Source organism: Odontesthes bonariensis, chromosome 22 (assembly GCF_027942865.1).
Source record: "Odontesthes bonariensis isolate fOdoBon6 chromosome 22, fOdoBon6.hap1, whole genome shotgun sequence".
NCBI lineage: Eukaryota > Metazoa > Chordata > Actinopteri > Atheriniformes > Atherinopsidae > Odontesthes > Odontesthes bonariensis.
Window position 1 is genome coordinate 22,078,565 of NC_134527.1, and position 13,918 is coordinate 22,092,482.

The 13,918-nt window shown below is 40.8% G+C and overlaps 1 protein-coding gene across 2 annotated transcripts in view; it reads right to left on the bottom strand.

Annotated features, from left to right (window-relative positions):
• The window catches only part of lhfpl2a (LHFPL tetraspan subfamily member 2a), a 47,379-nt gene that overhangs the window by 15,770 nt on the left and 17,691 nt on the right, over positions 1-13,918 (bottom strand). Inside the window, exon 2 of one of the 2 annotated variants that reach the window (XM_075455322.1) lies at positions 10,977-11,064. The gene's annotated coding sequence lies outside the window, so the exon portion shown is untranslated. Of the gene's footprint in view, positions 1-1,789; positions 1,876-10,976; positions 11,065-13,918 lie in introns of those variants that run through there. The other variant, XM_075455323.1, reaches the window with a different exon arrangement.

Below are 13,918 nucleotides of genomic sequence, written 5' to 3' on the forward strand. Positions count from 1 at the left end.
ACCCAGGTTGCCATTAGAAGTAATCTGTGGAAACCGAGTGTAACAAACAACATCTTCAATACTGAGAAGTGTCATTCAGACACTGCAAAGATGCAGCTGGTAATAATTCAGAGGCTTGGAATCCATATTGATCCCACTGACTGGGTCTATTAAATCAGTGCAGATATGTTGTCATAAACCAGAGTTTCTCTAAATGTAAAAAGTCTGATCTAATTATCTCCAAAGTGCACACAGTTTACCCTGTGGGTGCCAAATAATATGATCGTGTATCTTACATCAATAGAGACCTTTCACAAAAAGAAGAAAAAAAAAGACAATAAGCAGCTCAAGAGGAAATGTCACAGGAATACCACAGACAATGGAGTTTATTTTCTTGGTCCCACCACATGTGGAATTTGTGCCACTCCAAGCAAATGCTGAGATATTCCAGTAAGAACTAGAGTAACGTAACATACAAACATTTCATGTTTATTATCAGTATAATTACCTCTGCTGACAAAAAGTCATTCCTTTAGAGAGCCAAGCAAATCCCACAGAATCAAGCGCTACATTTATCAGTTAAACATGGTCTTCTCATCTCTCCCTTTCTTTGAGCCTGTTTTTTAACTTACAAAGTCTTGGTGCACTCTTTGAGGAAATGCCAAAAAAAACAAAGTCCTGACAGATTGCGAAAACATTTTTCAGCTCATCAGACACGAAAAGCAAACCTCGTAAATAAGTCATTAATTCCCAAAAGGCTGTGAATTCAAATGTCCTCCAAAGCTTGATTTTCGAGTGAGAGACTAAGACAAAGACATCAAGTGTGTGTGCACGAAAAAGAGACCATCGCCTTTGTGAAATGAACACATGAGATAAACATATATGTCATATTCACATCGTTTCTACATGTTTTTTCCATTCCATTTATAGACTTTTAAACTGGTGTTGAGTGTTTCAGCTTGAACTAAACAGCCATGCTGCTTGTAAAGGTTTGGGAGGACAACTCCTGTCCAGAGTGTCCACTCAGCTTTTCTCTTTTCAAAGCAACAAACCGGCAGGAAACGCCTTTCCACGCTGCTACTGACAGGAAGCAATCTACATATCTATGGACCTGTCAGGACTAGAGTCACGCGTCACCATGGAGAGTGTTTGTTCAGTGCTGTTTGAGGGATTAGAGAGAGTTTATTCTTCAAGGCAGAGGGCTAAAACTTATACCAAGACAGTGACTGGATTCCTGCGCTTTCCACCCCACACATCATTTGCCTCGTATCAACCGGTAAAGCAACGTTAAAACAAAGGGCGAGGTGATAATCTGATTGGATCTGTTTGAATGAGAGACCCCTGAAGCAACCGAAAGGGAATACAGGAAGTGACGGGTCACTGAGGAGCCCACGAATCTTTTGGTGAAGTATCAACATGCAGTTTTAAATGATAAGAACCAAGTTAATTCACCAGTCGCTTACAATGAAAGCACAGCATCCATCTTTATCTCTATTTCACATGGACAGGAATAGTCTTGGCCTTGACATTTTTTGAGGAAAATTGCAGCGTGTAATGTTAGTAATAGCCGACAATTACAAAGGAGTGCTCTGTCAGGTTTTCCACAGCAAAGGAGCAAGTCTTTCCTAACACTTCTGCACATCTGCTCAACATCCTGGAGCTCTGAGACAATACAAAGAGGCTGCAATTCAGACCAAAAACCCAATATTTACATCTATTACATCAGCCAGGCAGTTCTATGAGTAAGTTTTCATTCAGGAAGCCATCTCAGTTATTTCAACAATTACGAAAATGAGTCAAAAAGTCCAACCTGTCTCCATTGGTTTGCAGAGTCCAACTCTCCTGGAGATGTGGCTTCTCTGCTCGGACTCTCCTCCTCTGCTCACACTCTGTAATGCCTCCCTCATGCTCCGACCCCCGGACCCTCCCCACATCCTTCCCCCACATCCCTCCTCCCAGCCAAACAAGCCTCCTCTGATTGGCTCTCACCTTCTCGCTCTGTTTTCTTTGATCTCGGCACCCTTTCAGTCAGCCAAGTCCAACATCTTCCCATCCGCTCTAATGACAAATGCATTTTCGCCTCCCTAAACTCAGAAAATACTCCATTAAGTGCACCTCTCTGGATAAGAATGTGATCTTCCTGTTGGATGAACTAAGGCTGTGGAGCAACATATGCTGCCATCCAGGCTATGTATTTTTTCTAGAAAATCTTGTTTAATTCACCAAGACGTTGCTGATCCACACTAAGCACATATAACAAAACTCTCGTTATAAAATTTCCTGAGTGTTAAACTGGATTGCCTGCAGTCAAGATCTGTCATCCACTGAAACCGTTTGGAAATATTTTAAATAAAAAAATACATCGAACGATGTCCCAAACCGTTGAGAAGCTGAAAACTTACATGAAGCAGAAACGGCTGTCATTTAAAAAAAAAATTAGAAAAAAATAGAGGTGGGAGCCACTGGCTGATGACATCTCAGTGAATGTTCTTGTTGTAATTGTTTTTTTTTTTCTTTTTATTTAACTTAATTTTTACAACTGTGAATACAAACCACTGAATATACAATAAGTTTTTAATCTATGTCTTATATGTTCTTTTTCTAATTCTTACTTCAAAGTACATGCAAAGTTTAGTAAAAATTGCACAATCACTGCTTGGAGGTTTTAGTCTACAACACTCTCTGTTTATGTTCCCAGTCTTAGCAGCAGTCGACCTCACTGTTAACAGACCCAGGTCTCACACTTGATGTATGTCCGAACATACAGACACGACCAGCCAGAAAGTTGACCATCAATCGTTTTGCAGACAAGAGAAAGCAACGAGCTGCTGAAGCCAGGGTGAAGATGATCTGGGAGGTTTCTCATAGATGTAATGGGAGCTACGACACAGAGCAGACCCTCACATCAAAGAGACCAGAGGATCTGAAGGAAGAAAAGATCCACATGTACGACACATGCCAGGCTAAAGCTAAAGCGTCATTCATACAGATTCAGCAGAGCGGCTGTGGTGCTCCTGGGAGCTGTTGGTCATTCATCTTGCCTTGTCAGTCTGTAGTATCATGTAGATCTAAAGAAAGACGACGACTGTGAAGCAAAGCAGGACAACAACAGATAACAGATAACAGGATGGACAAAGAAATTTCACTGACAGCTTAGCCAAAATGTGTATAAAGGTAATTTATTAAGTGACCTGAACATGGAAAGCTCCCAAATTTGGTTCTCTTTTTTTTTTTATCGAAGGGATGACAGTAATGACTATTGGAAATACACTAAACCTGAGGCTGGAAACCTGAAATCATTTTCCTTTTTTGAAAGGAAAACAATGCGTTTATTAGGACATTATGTTTCTCATCAAGTGAGTGGCAGCAAGAGTTAAAGGGATAGTTTGCCTCTCTTGACATAAAGCTGTGTGACATTCCATATTAGCAATATCATCTATGAACCTTGACTTACCCCCCGCTGCGTCCTATATGCCGAGTTCCAGGCAAGTTTTGGCGCTAACGAAGGTAGTCCGGCTAGTTGGCTGGGGCTAAACAAATAAAGCGTCTTGCTTCTCAAAACAATATGCGTTCAAAAGAGTAATAAATTTTCATCACAAAATCGTTTGCATGAAAAAGTCAGACCTCACAATCGCTTGGCGCTATTTTTGCCTCCCTTGATATCAATGCGTCCAGCCACCTAGCGATAGCCGCACCTATAAGTCAGGGATAAGTCAATGTTCATAAATGATATTGCTAATATGGGATATCATACAGCTTCATGTCAAAAGAGGCGAACTATCCCTTTAAGAAAATGCTGCAAACCTTGTCAGGTTTGATCAGGATGCAATACATTCATATGCACTCTATAGCTTATTCAGAATTTCCCAAAACAAAGTTACAAACACGACTGCAACATGCAACAAACCGTAAAATGCCCGTGGCAACAAAACCGTGACATGAATATTCGTTTGTGCCAAAGCCCCAGATAGATAAAGCCGTAAATATTGAGTCAGGAAGGAACAGATTTCATACTAGAGTAGCCAAATGCTTTATTTTGGCTCGTGTCGACTCAAGAGTCCCGGACATGCCCCAGATATCTCACTGAGGTTTTTATCTCCACATGTTTTCAATTGGAGCTGCGTCAGCATGTGTTGCATCACTCCTCCGTCCAGCCACCCGGAGGAAGCTAAGCAGGGTTGGCAGGGTGGCGGAAAGAGATGACAGGGGGAGGAAAGACATATGGAAAGAGAGCTCATGGAGATTCCACTTGAGGAAAATAACAAGTCAGTGTGAGGTGAAATTAGATGAAGATTGCTGGAGCAAAACCAACATTAAGACAAAGAGGATGTCTGACACCTGATAGCGGATATGAATGTAAACAACGTGCCTTTATACCATTTTCATTCAAATACAGTATGTCAGGCATTTCTACGCCCATAAAAAGCTCGGGATAAGTGTAGTCTAAAATCTGATATGGAGTGACAAAAAAAAAATGTACTTGTAAAATCTACTAAAACGTGCTCTTTGCAATCAGAGAAGTCTGAGCCGAGGTTGAATCCCAAAGAGGGAGCTGCTATGACAATCTGGCCACTTCAAGGGCCCATCAACAGGCACATGGAGACAGATGTTTACCATGAACACACACATGAGAGAGGCCAGCATCGATTGAACCCACATGCCGGTTAGGGCTGCATGTTGAAATGTTCAGATTTCTTGCTCCAATAACAACAAAAAAAAAATCAAAACGAACAGGTTTTTTCTTCTTTCACAAATGAGGCCAAATGTACCAAGTGGAACGCTTTGCCAAGACAAAACTGTTTAACATCAGGCAAATCCTGTTTTAAATCAAGAATTTTCTGAGCAAATGATTCAAGAACAGCTTTAATCTGACAAATAAAATGTAGGAGCCAGTCTTTTTTGATCAGTTTAAAAATCATTTTGAAGTTAAATTTCCCACTCCTACACCCTGCACCGACTCAATGTCATGTTGAGCAATGCTGATAGGTGCAGGCTTCATTGTAAAACCTTTTAATGTAGCACATCTTCACTCACAACCTCGATGAGACGGATCTATTTCCTCTATGAGGTCCTGCCACATCGTTTTTATCTATTACGCTCTTGTCAGCAATACTTGCATTTTATCTGTGTGGGGGTGTTGTTATCTCTGCATATTTGTTCATTTATAAACTTTCAGGGGAGTGCGGCTGGAACACAAACACACGGATGTGTTGAAGGTGAGGAAATCCCAACACTGAGCTCTGGAGGGGGGGGGGGGATTAAGACGGGAGCGTGGGAAAGAAAGGCGGAGGAAAAAGGAAGAATGGCGTAGAGGCCAGAGTGTTGATCAGACCTACAACTCGAGGCCTGCGGGGAGTACACCTGCCAGAGGCCAGAGGTGTGGCGTTAACATGTCAGCCACAGAGGTGCCAACAACGAAGAACACCTCTGACTCTGAGGAAAAGTTGGAGGAACTGTGGCGAAACAGGCAACATGAGCGGAAAAGGCAAACAATCTCATCCATCCCAAGAGTCTTCTTTTACACTAAATACTTACATAGAACATAATAAAAACACTGCTCAGCAGTGTGCATATGAGCATATGTGGATCTAGGCACACAAAACCTGCACACATCTCTTTGATCTCTGGGTGAGTGGTCACTGCTCCCCCCTGGAAACATCTGTTTATGCAATCTGACCGACTGTATGTCGGTCTGGTTGAGGGCTGAGACGGAACAGGAGTCACCGAGGTAGGAGAGATGGGGTAATTCTTCAGCTGTGCCTCAGTGGAAGAAGGTCAACAATCCCTCATCTTTTCATACTGACCATAACTCCCGTCGTATGGGAAGCCCAAGCAGGAAAGTGACGAAAAACAAAGACCATCTGACATATCACAGCTTGGCCTCAAAGTGGGTGGCCTGCCGGGCCATGACAGACAGAAAGGGTCTCACTGGCTTCTTGTGATGAGATTATTTTGTTCTGTTTCCTACAACAGGCAGCTTTTTTGTCTCTTCTCTGACTCCATCTGTATGGCATCTTTTAGCAGCTAAATATCAACTGTTGAGCTGAGGGTTAAGGGAGCAGCAACAAAACATGAATAACATCCATCACAGTGCTGGCACAACAAAGCATAAGAAACAGAGCAACAATGACGACCGTTTGTTGCGTGGAAACCCAAACAGCAGACCGGCGAGACCAATGAGCCTTCAAACAAATCTCCAGTGTTTTTTTTGTAACTCTGGGGGAAACATTTCTCATTTTTCAAAAACACACTTGACCAAAGTCGTGTGTTTTCAATTATACAAGGCTGACACAAAATGGGTTGACACTTTTTTTTTTTTTTTTTTTACCTCCTACAGCCATGGCTTTTCAAAAACAGAGCCAGGATGAAATATAATGCATTTGACATTTAATCTAAGGCCAAAATTTCACTTTGAAAAGTACAAAAAATATATATATATATATATCAGGAAATTAGCATTGTAATTGTAAGCCTGGTAGCATGGCATTAGCATTTAGATAAATAATTAAAAAAAGACTTGTAAAATAATTTAAAAAAAACTTACTAAATGACTAAGTAAAAGAGTTAAACAAAGGAGATATGCTTGTAATGTGTGAGTTATTGGGAGGCATACTCTTTCACTTTGGCCTTAGCAGGTCCGCCCACATCCCCCCTGCCTCCAAAGTTTAAGTATGCTGTGCTAGGCTAACATCTTTGAACTGTATCTCCATAATTCAAACCGTCTATGTGGTATTATTATGCAGAGGTCATTGATGTCATCAGTGGCACTTCTGGGATAATGTGCAAAGGCTAAGAGTAGCAAAAGTTGAGCAACAGTCAGGAAAAAGCATCAGCCACATCGAGTTTGCTAACATTAGCCGACATAAGCTAATGAGAATACCCGACCAAACTATTGTGAATCTGCTTCCTTTAAGTATTGTGAGCATTTAGTTGGTAGATTTATTGTTTGAGATAAGTGGGCTAATAAGTAAATATTGTTAATGGTTGTGTTGTATTTTCATACTTTTCTTTGCTAAAATGCCTTTATCTGTGTTGCCAGATCTTGCACCTCCTGCTCAAAAGGATGTAATTAATGTTTTGGTTTTTGGTCAATTGGCAGAATGTAAACTTCTGTTGGAAAGAAACTTAGCTGGAAAGATTCTTAACATTGTGTTGACTTCAACTGATACAGTACAACGAAAAGATATTGTCACTGAAGCGCTACATCAAACAGTCCTTTTGGCCGTTGTCTGTCACGAATGTGTCAGTTACACATTAACACAAACTAACTGCACCTAAGCACCAGTAGACCAGGGAATGCCCTGTGCTGCGGGGTGAAATTAGATTTTTGTTGAAGTGTTTCGGCCTTGGAGATCTTTGAAGTACCTGTATGGTTGTTCCGGGAACATTTACACTGATTCTTGTAGGTTGAATATGAGTGAAGATTCAGCTTTTGAGATTTGAGAGATTTCCTCCCTAAAATTTGTTCAGAGTAAATAATGGTGAACAGCCAAAGGAAATTAAGAGAAGCTTTCTGTAGCACTCCTTGAAGCAACAATGTGAATTTCCCCCTGGGGGTGAATAAAGTATCTATCTATCTAGATACCTTCTTCATACAGTATGTCTGCGGTCTGAGGATGAAGATCATGGGAGAGAAGTGGTGCCTGGGCACTTTCCCCTTGGATGGTCCTATTTCTTGTGTACCCTATATGAGGACTTTCTAGGTTTGCTCTTTGGGAACAAACTCATCTCTATCATGTGTCGCTGAATAAATCAAATTATAAATTGCTTGAAATGGTATGAAATTAGAATTTTAATATTGAAATATTGTGTCATCTTTGGAAAATAGTTGAAATTCAAGAAGAATACTGAAATGTTGTAGAGAACCAGTTAATTCAATACAAGGACAAGTCTAATCCTGACTTATAAGTTATGATCAGATGTCTTTATTTAACAAAAGCAGGATCACTTCAAGAAATTCTTCTTCTTCTTGAGTACTCACTGACTGGGGAGCCCTGAAAAGCCCCAGCACTTCTTCTAGGTTTCCCAGACAGTCAGAGAACTGCAGAGTTTGGGGCCCTCAGGTCTAACACTGTGTCTATTATGCTTGACCATTTCCAGCCCCACCCCAGCCGTGAATACAGCCCCAGGGGTCCACAAACAAATTGGGGGGGGGGTTGTTGCAGAAAAGTCCTTCCACTTCAAATCCTATTTTCTAGACCAGCCAAAGGAAATTAGTCACTTTGTTGAGATGTGTGGACAGTATTTGCCCCTAAAAGTATTGTTCTCCTGGTGTTTTGTGCTCGGGATGAGTGCGGTTTAATCCCTACTTCCCTGCAGTGCTGACCTGCTGCTTTCCAGCAGAGTTTTCCACTATAGCATGAAACAAAACTAACTCCCCTGCAAGCTGAGACCTCGCTGGCTGCTTGATCCAAACGCCCCTGGGGGCAGGGCCGAAGCTGTTGTGGGCACTCTGAGCTCAACCCGATACTCTGCTAAAAATCAAAAACTAAGCACTGCTGAGAAACTACTGGCAGCACACTCCCTAATTTGAGTTTTAAAGGTATCAAGTGATATCATTCTCAGGGCCCTCAGCAAAACACAAAGGCATAAAAAGTGAGGAGACAAGGGATGAGGACACAGTGGGGAGTGAAAGGAAAAAGAAAGAAGAGATGGGAAGCTGAAGAAATGAAGAAGTGTGCTGCTATTGTCAGGCTGGTTTCGGGGGAGTAAATGAGATGTGAAGGTGCTGTGACTTGCAGACAAAGAGACGAGTGTCGAGGAGTCATGCAATTCTTAAGACCTGTTTGTGTCAGATTATACCACCACAGAGTCCTGCACACACAATAGGGGAAAAAAGCTGACATGGAAGGACATGATGATAACAACGTAATAAATAAATTAACTGAGACCTCGTTGGATAAGAGCCGAGTGACTCAACACAAAGAATAAACCAGATCATTACACTTTTAATATCAGTACAAACATGAATGAGATAACAGGAAATGAGCCACTGACATGAAGTTTTTCTATTTTCGAATCACAGTGACAAACTATGATTTTGTTTATTATGTTAACGGGGGGGGGGGGGCTTTCCACTCCAGTGACTTTCACAGGTGGCCCTGCTCAGTTTCTCCCACTCCATTGTTTTCCTCCATATATGAAAAACATGCCCCCTCCTGCCCCCAACGCCCCCAACTTCCTACTTCAGCAGATAAATATACAGGGCAGATTTCAGGCTTCAGTGAGGCAAACAAGAAAAATATGGAGTGAACCCGAAGCTGCCGAAGGAACCGATTCACCTTCAGCTTCCTACAGTAAAAATGGGGAAACGGATGATTTAAAGAGGTGGCTGTTGACCCAGTTGAGGGGTCACAAGATGATTCATGGTGAAGAAAAGTTGAAAACACTAGGATGCAGTGAACCACGCTTACACTACAATAAACTGTAGCTTCTTGAAGCTTCCAAAGAAACTATTTTGACCATCTGACTTGAAGCGCTCTCCAACAGTGTGTTACAGGCGTAGTTACTGCACGCTAAGCCATTTGGCGTGTTTTTACAATGCTTTTTTTGTACTTTTGCATTTCATTTTATGTTACGCATTTCAAAGAAATTATATCCTACCCTGTGCTTTTGCCCGAAATAACCATTTCACAGTATGTACAGTAATTTTGATGGTGTGTAGCACGACAAGAGCACACCCTCCTCCACCATACTGTACCCTAACCCTAACCATCTGACATCTTGTTTGAATGGCGTAAAATGACATGAACAAAGTGCTGAAAGCGGCGTATTATTTATACACATTGCAATGAGAACATGCTGCACACTAGTCTAGGTTATAAATGCTGTTTTTAACAGCAATTAAGTGTTTTGGGGACGTTCTTTGCAGCACCTTTCTGAGTTTCCAAACCGTAACCTGTTTTTATGAATGGTGATACAAGCAGGATGTATTCACGCCATTTCGAGCAGGATCTATAGAGGTCATACGACTTAATCAAAGCACCTGATGATGTCGGTAAATGGGGCTGCAAACACAGTTTAAAAACTTCAGCGGCAAACAGCAACTGTAAATGCCACTCTGTGACACTGGACAACGCTCACAAACCTGACTGCTACTTCCCATCTATGTTAAAGCTCAGCTTTTTCTTTTTTTTTTTTTTTTAATCATTCTCTATGGAATTACGCTGAGTAAATGCTGCACAGGCTCTGGACTTTTCTAAAACACGTTGGTCGTAACTTTTTAACTGGTCTGGTTGGTCTCAATACCTGATATAAGCGGCGCTGGAGCAGTAAACAGTTGGTACAGGTGCAGCACTGGGTTGGGTTTTTTTTGGAGCTGAAAGCAGAGGTTTGGTGGTTCGAAACAGAAGGAACAGGTTCTAAGTTAGGCCCTGGCTTCAAAACAGCCCTTTGGTGAGAAAAACCTTAGAATAATTGTAGATATTCACACTTTTAAGGAATAATTAAATAAATCAGAATCCAGAAATAGAAACCAGAGTATTTGCACAATAGTAGAGCGCTTAAGTCCAGTCCTAGATTTACACTCCACAAGTCAATGAAAATCATCAAAATTTATAAATCCCTTTGAGTTATTGTTCATAACTCACAGACTACCTGTTATTCATTTTGTTATTTTGTTCCAGAGTGTCAAAAGCCAAAAGGGAGGATTTAAAGTTGATTTCAAAATCTTCAGAAATTCAATAAGAAAAACTTATGACTAAATAACCTATTCAGTTTTTACTTCGGTTCAAACAGACTTATAAAGGTTGTCAGGGTCTTAGAAATGAAGTTATATAACACCAGCTCGGACCAACGGGGCCATTTCAACAGCTACTTTTTCTACTTGGAACAGAAAAGCATGAGGAACCTTTGTAAAACTGTATCATTTCAACAAAAGAAGGAGACTGTGCTCGTATTTGTTTTGCTCTCTGGAGGAAAAGCTTTATGCTGGAGTCACATGTGAGTGGATTAAAGAGTTCAGCTGAAATTAAACAACAAAAGTGCAAAACGCCAACCTCCTGTGTGGAATCTGGAGCTGGATGCGGGCAGGTTTCTTCAGTTGAAGCCAGATGATGTAAGAGTGCTCTGTCAACGCTGCACAACCTGCAGAGAAACAGCAGGAACAAAGCATTGTTGAGTCCAAATCACAAAAACATACCATCTCCAGGGGGCAACAGTTCAGTCATCTTTGGCTCCCCGACCGTAATGAGCATCCTTTTCTCATTGCTCACTGGTATTTTCCATCTAAACGTGAGACAGCGGAGCAGTTGCACCTGGAGGAACCTAAACGGTTTCACATGTTCATAAAAAACGGGAAGAGTCTGCCGATGTCTGCATCCCTCATTAGGATCCCAGCGGCACAGTTGCATAATGTTGCACACAATAAAAAAATGTTGTATTAGGAATGCAAGCAAGGTGCAAATTACAGCCAACTTCAGCTCCATGCAACACAAGCAAAAGGTCAAATGAACTAGTGTTTTAACTTTTTGTTGTTTTAACTCACTTATCTTCTCCTGAATGAGACTGCTTGAGTTGCTTGCTGTTAGTATCCAGCCAGTAACCCTTTAAAAAGAAGTGAAATTAAACGGATTTTTCTGTCATGGTCAAGTCTGACAGAACACAACCAATGATCAAATTTGATTAGTTAAATGGTAAAACATTCCCAATACTCGGTTCTCAGGAAATTTAAAGCTGCACCAATCAATGGAGGATAAAGTGATTGCATGTAATTTGAAAGGCCTCGCTCACGGTGATGAACACACACAGAATATCACCCGACCCTGCCGTTCCCCTCAGATTTATGGGCAGCTGGAGCTTTACGGCTCACAGGTTTACTGTTCAGATTCAGTTATCACTGCTCACATCATTTCCAGCCACAGCAGGCAGCTGCGTTCAGAAAACAAAGGCTGTGATGAAGAAGCTGTGAGATGCCAGGCAGCATGTCCTAAGCTAGCAGCTTGTGGATCATTCAGCAACCCAAAAGACATGAAATTAAAGCTTAAAAGTAAACACAATACTGGACTTATATTCATTTGGAGGCCAGAATTCTGCCATTTAGCCATAATATTAGTATTAGTATTAGTATTAGTATTAGTATTAAATACTAATTAGTATAAAGTATTTTTCTATTTTCTATTCCATTCTATTCTATAAGATGTTTACAGCCGGTTCCCAAGTGATAAAAAACAAGAATTACTTCACTAATCTTATATATTTTCTTTTCTTTTAAAAATTAAATAGATTTTCAAACATGGAAGGGTTTATATTTTCCTGTGATGTGATCTCCATTACAAACGGACTCTGTTGCTACCTGGTTAGTTTTTGCTTTGTTTGGCCAAAAATGGTCAAATCTATTAGAGAAGAGAGTAAGGAAAGGAAAGAAGATAGACCCTACTGGGAATTCAGCAACTTAGTAAGCCGGTATTCTGCCTCACAATCATTATAATGATAACAAATGTGTTTTTTATTACTGAAAATCTGCTGAAAATCTTTATTTGCAGTAGACAGTTATGTTGAACATTTGGTCATGAGGAGCAGGAATTGATTATGGCGATATGATTTCAGAGTCTAGTTTAGAGTGTAGAAACACTATCCTGAAGTTAGAATTCAGGGTTTGTGCGTACAAAATACACCTCTCAGAGCAAACAGAATTACGATATGGCGTCTAGACAAACCGAAATCTGACATCAGCTTCACATTCTCTATAATCACAGTATTAACTGGCCCTTGCTGCTTTAAATCAATCAGCACTTCTGAGAAACTAAAGTCAACAGCACCACTGACAGTCAAATATGTTTCTGCTGTCAGCAGCAGATTCAAGTTACTCTGCCTACTCCATACTAATGACACACATACGTCAAGCTGTAGATAATTAACTAATGGCTGACCCTCTTCCCTTTTACTCAACTCTATTGAGGGCTTCTAATAGAAATTGTGCAGCGAGAGCGGCAATCGCCTCAGTTACCGATCAGGTCAATAGTCTGACTAACAGGATGAATGCACCACATTCAGCGGCAGGAACTGCTCATCTAAAAACAGACTGGGATAGAAGGGAAGTTAAAGGTTTTGGGACATTTGTGCAGATAGAAGACAGACACGTAACAGTGAAGGGCCTCTTTTTTTGGTGGCAGCACTGACAGACAGCACACTTTATCTATCACTGATCCCTGCTGTGGCCTCGGGGGCCACTTAGCATTTACTGGATTCCAAACTGATAAACACCTAAATTCTTCGAGCTCAAATGACAGAAAATCACTGATGAAAGCATCCATTTAGAATCCTCCAATGGTTTTAGTCTCTTGCTGACACCATCTGCAGAAAAGAACTGCAGAAAAAAACACTATAACAGCCACAGCAAGACACGGTGAATTACCTCAACATTCCCAAGTGGCATCAAAGCGCCAACAACAGAAAGAGAAAGACAAGTTCCTTCCTTAAATATTCATGCGCTCTCCAACATGCTAACATAAAGATGAGCTCATTCAGAGAGGTTTTCCAGGAGATGTGTCTGGTGTCGTTTGTTCGTTTTCAGTCTATAATCCAAAAAAAACCTGCAGCTGAATATATAAAATACATGTAAATATTTGAAGAATCAGTCAGGTAAAGTTCTACGACTGTGAATATCAACTACTCCATACTTTTTGATGAAGAGGCATTAGACTTCCGTAGGTTTCCGAGCACAAAGAGCAACATTTATTGACAATACTTCTGAGATACACCAACACACCTCTGAGAGCAACTAAGTGCGTTTCTTCTTCTTCTTGTTAAGTTTTAGTGGCGGCTGGTAAACAACGAAATGATTACCGCATAACTGCTTTCATAGATCCGATAACTGGAGCGACCCATTGAGGTGGAACTAGACTAAAAAAGAATCACAAAATATTACATAAAACCAAAATAGAACATGGATAATAGATATTTACATGTACACATTCCTAGAAATAATTAAATAACACGT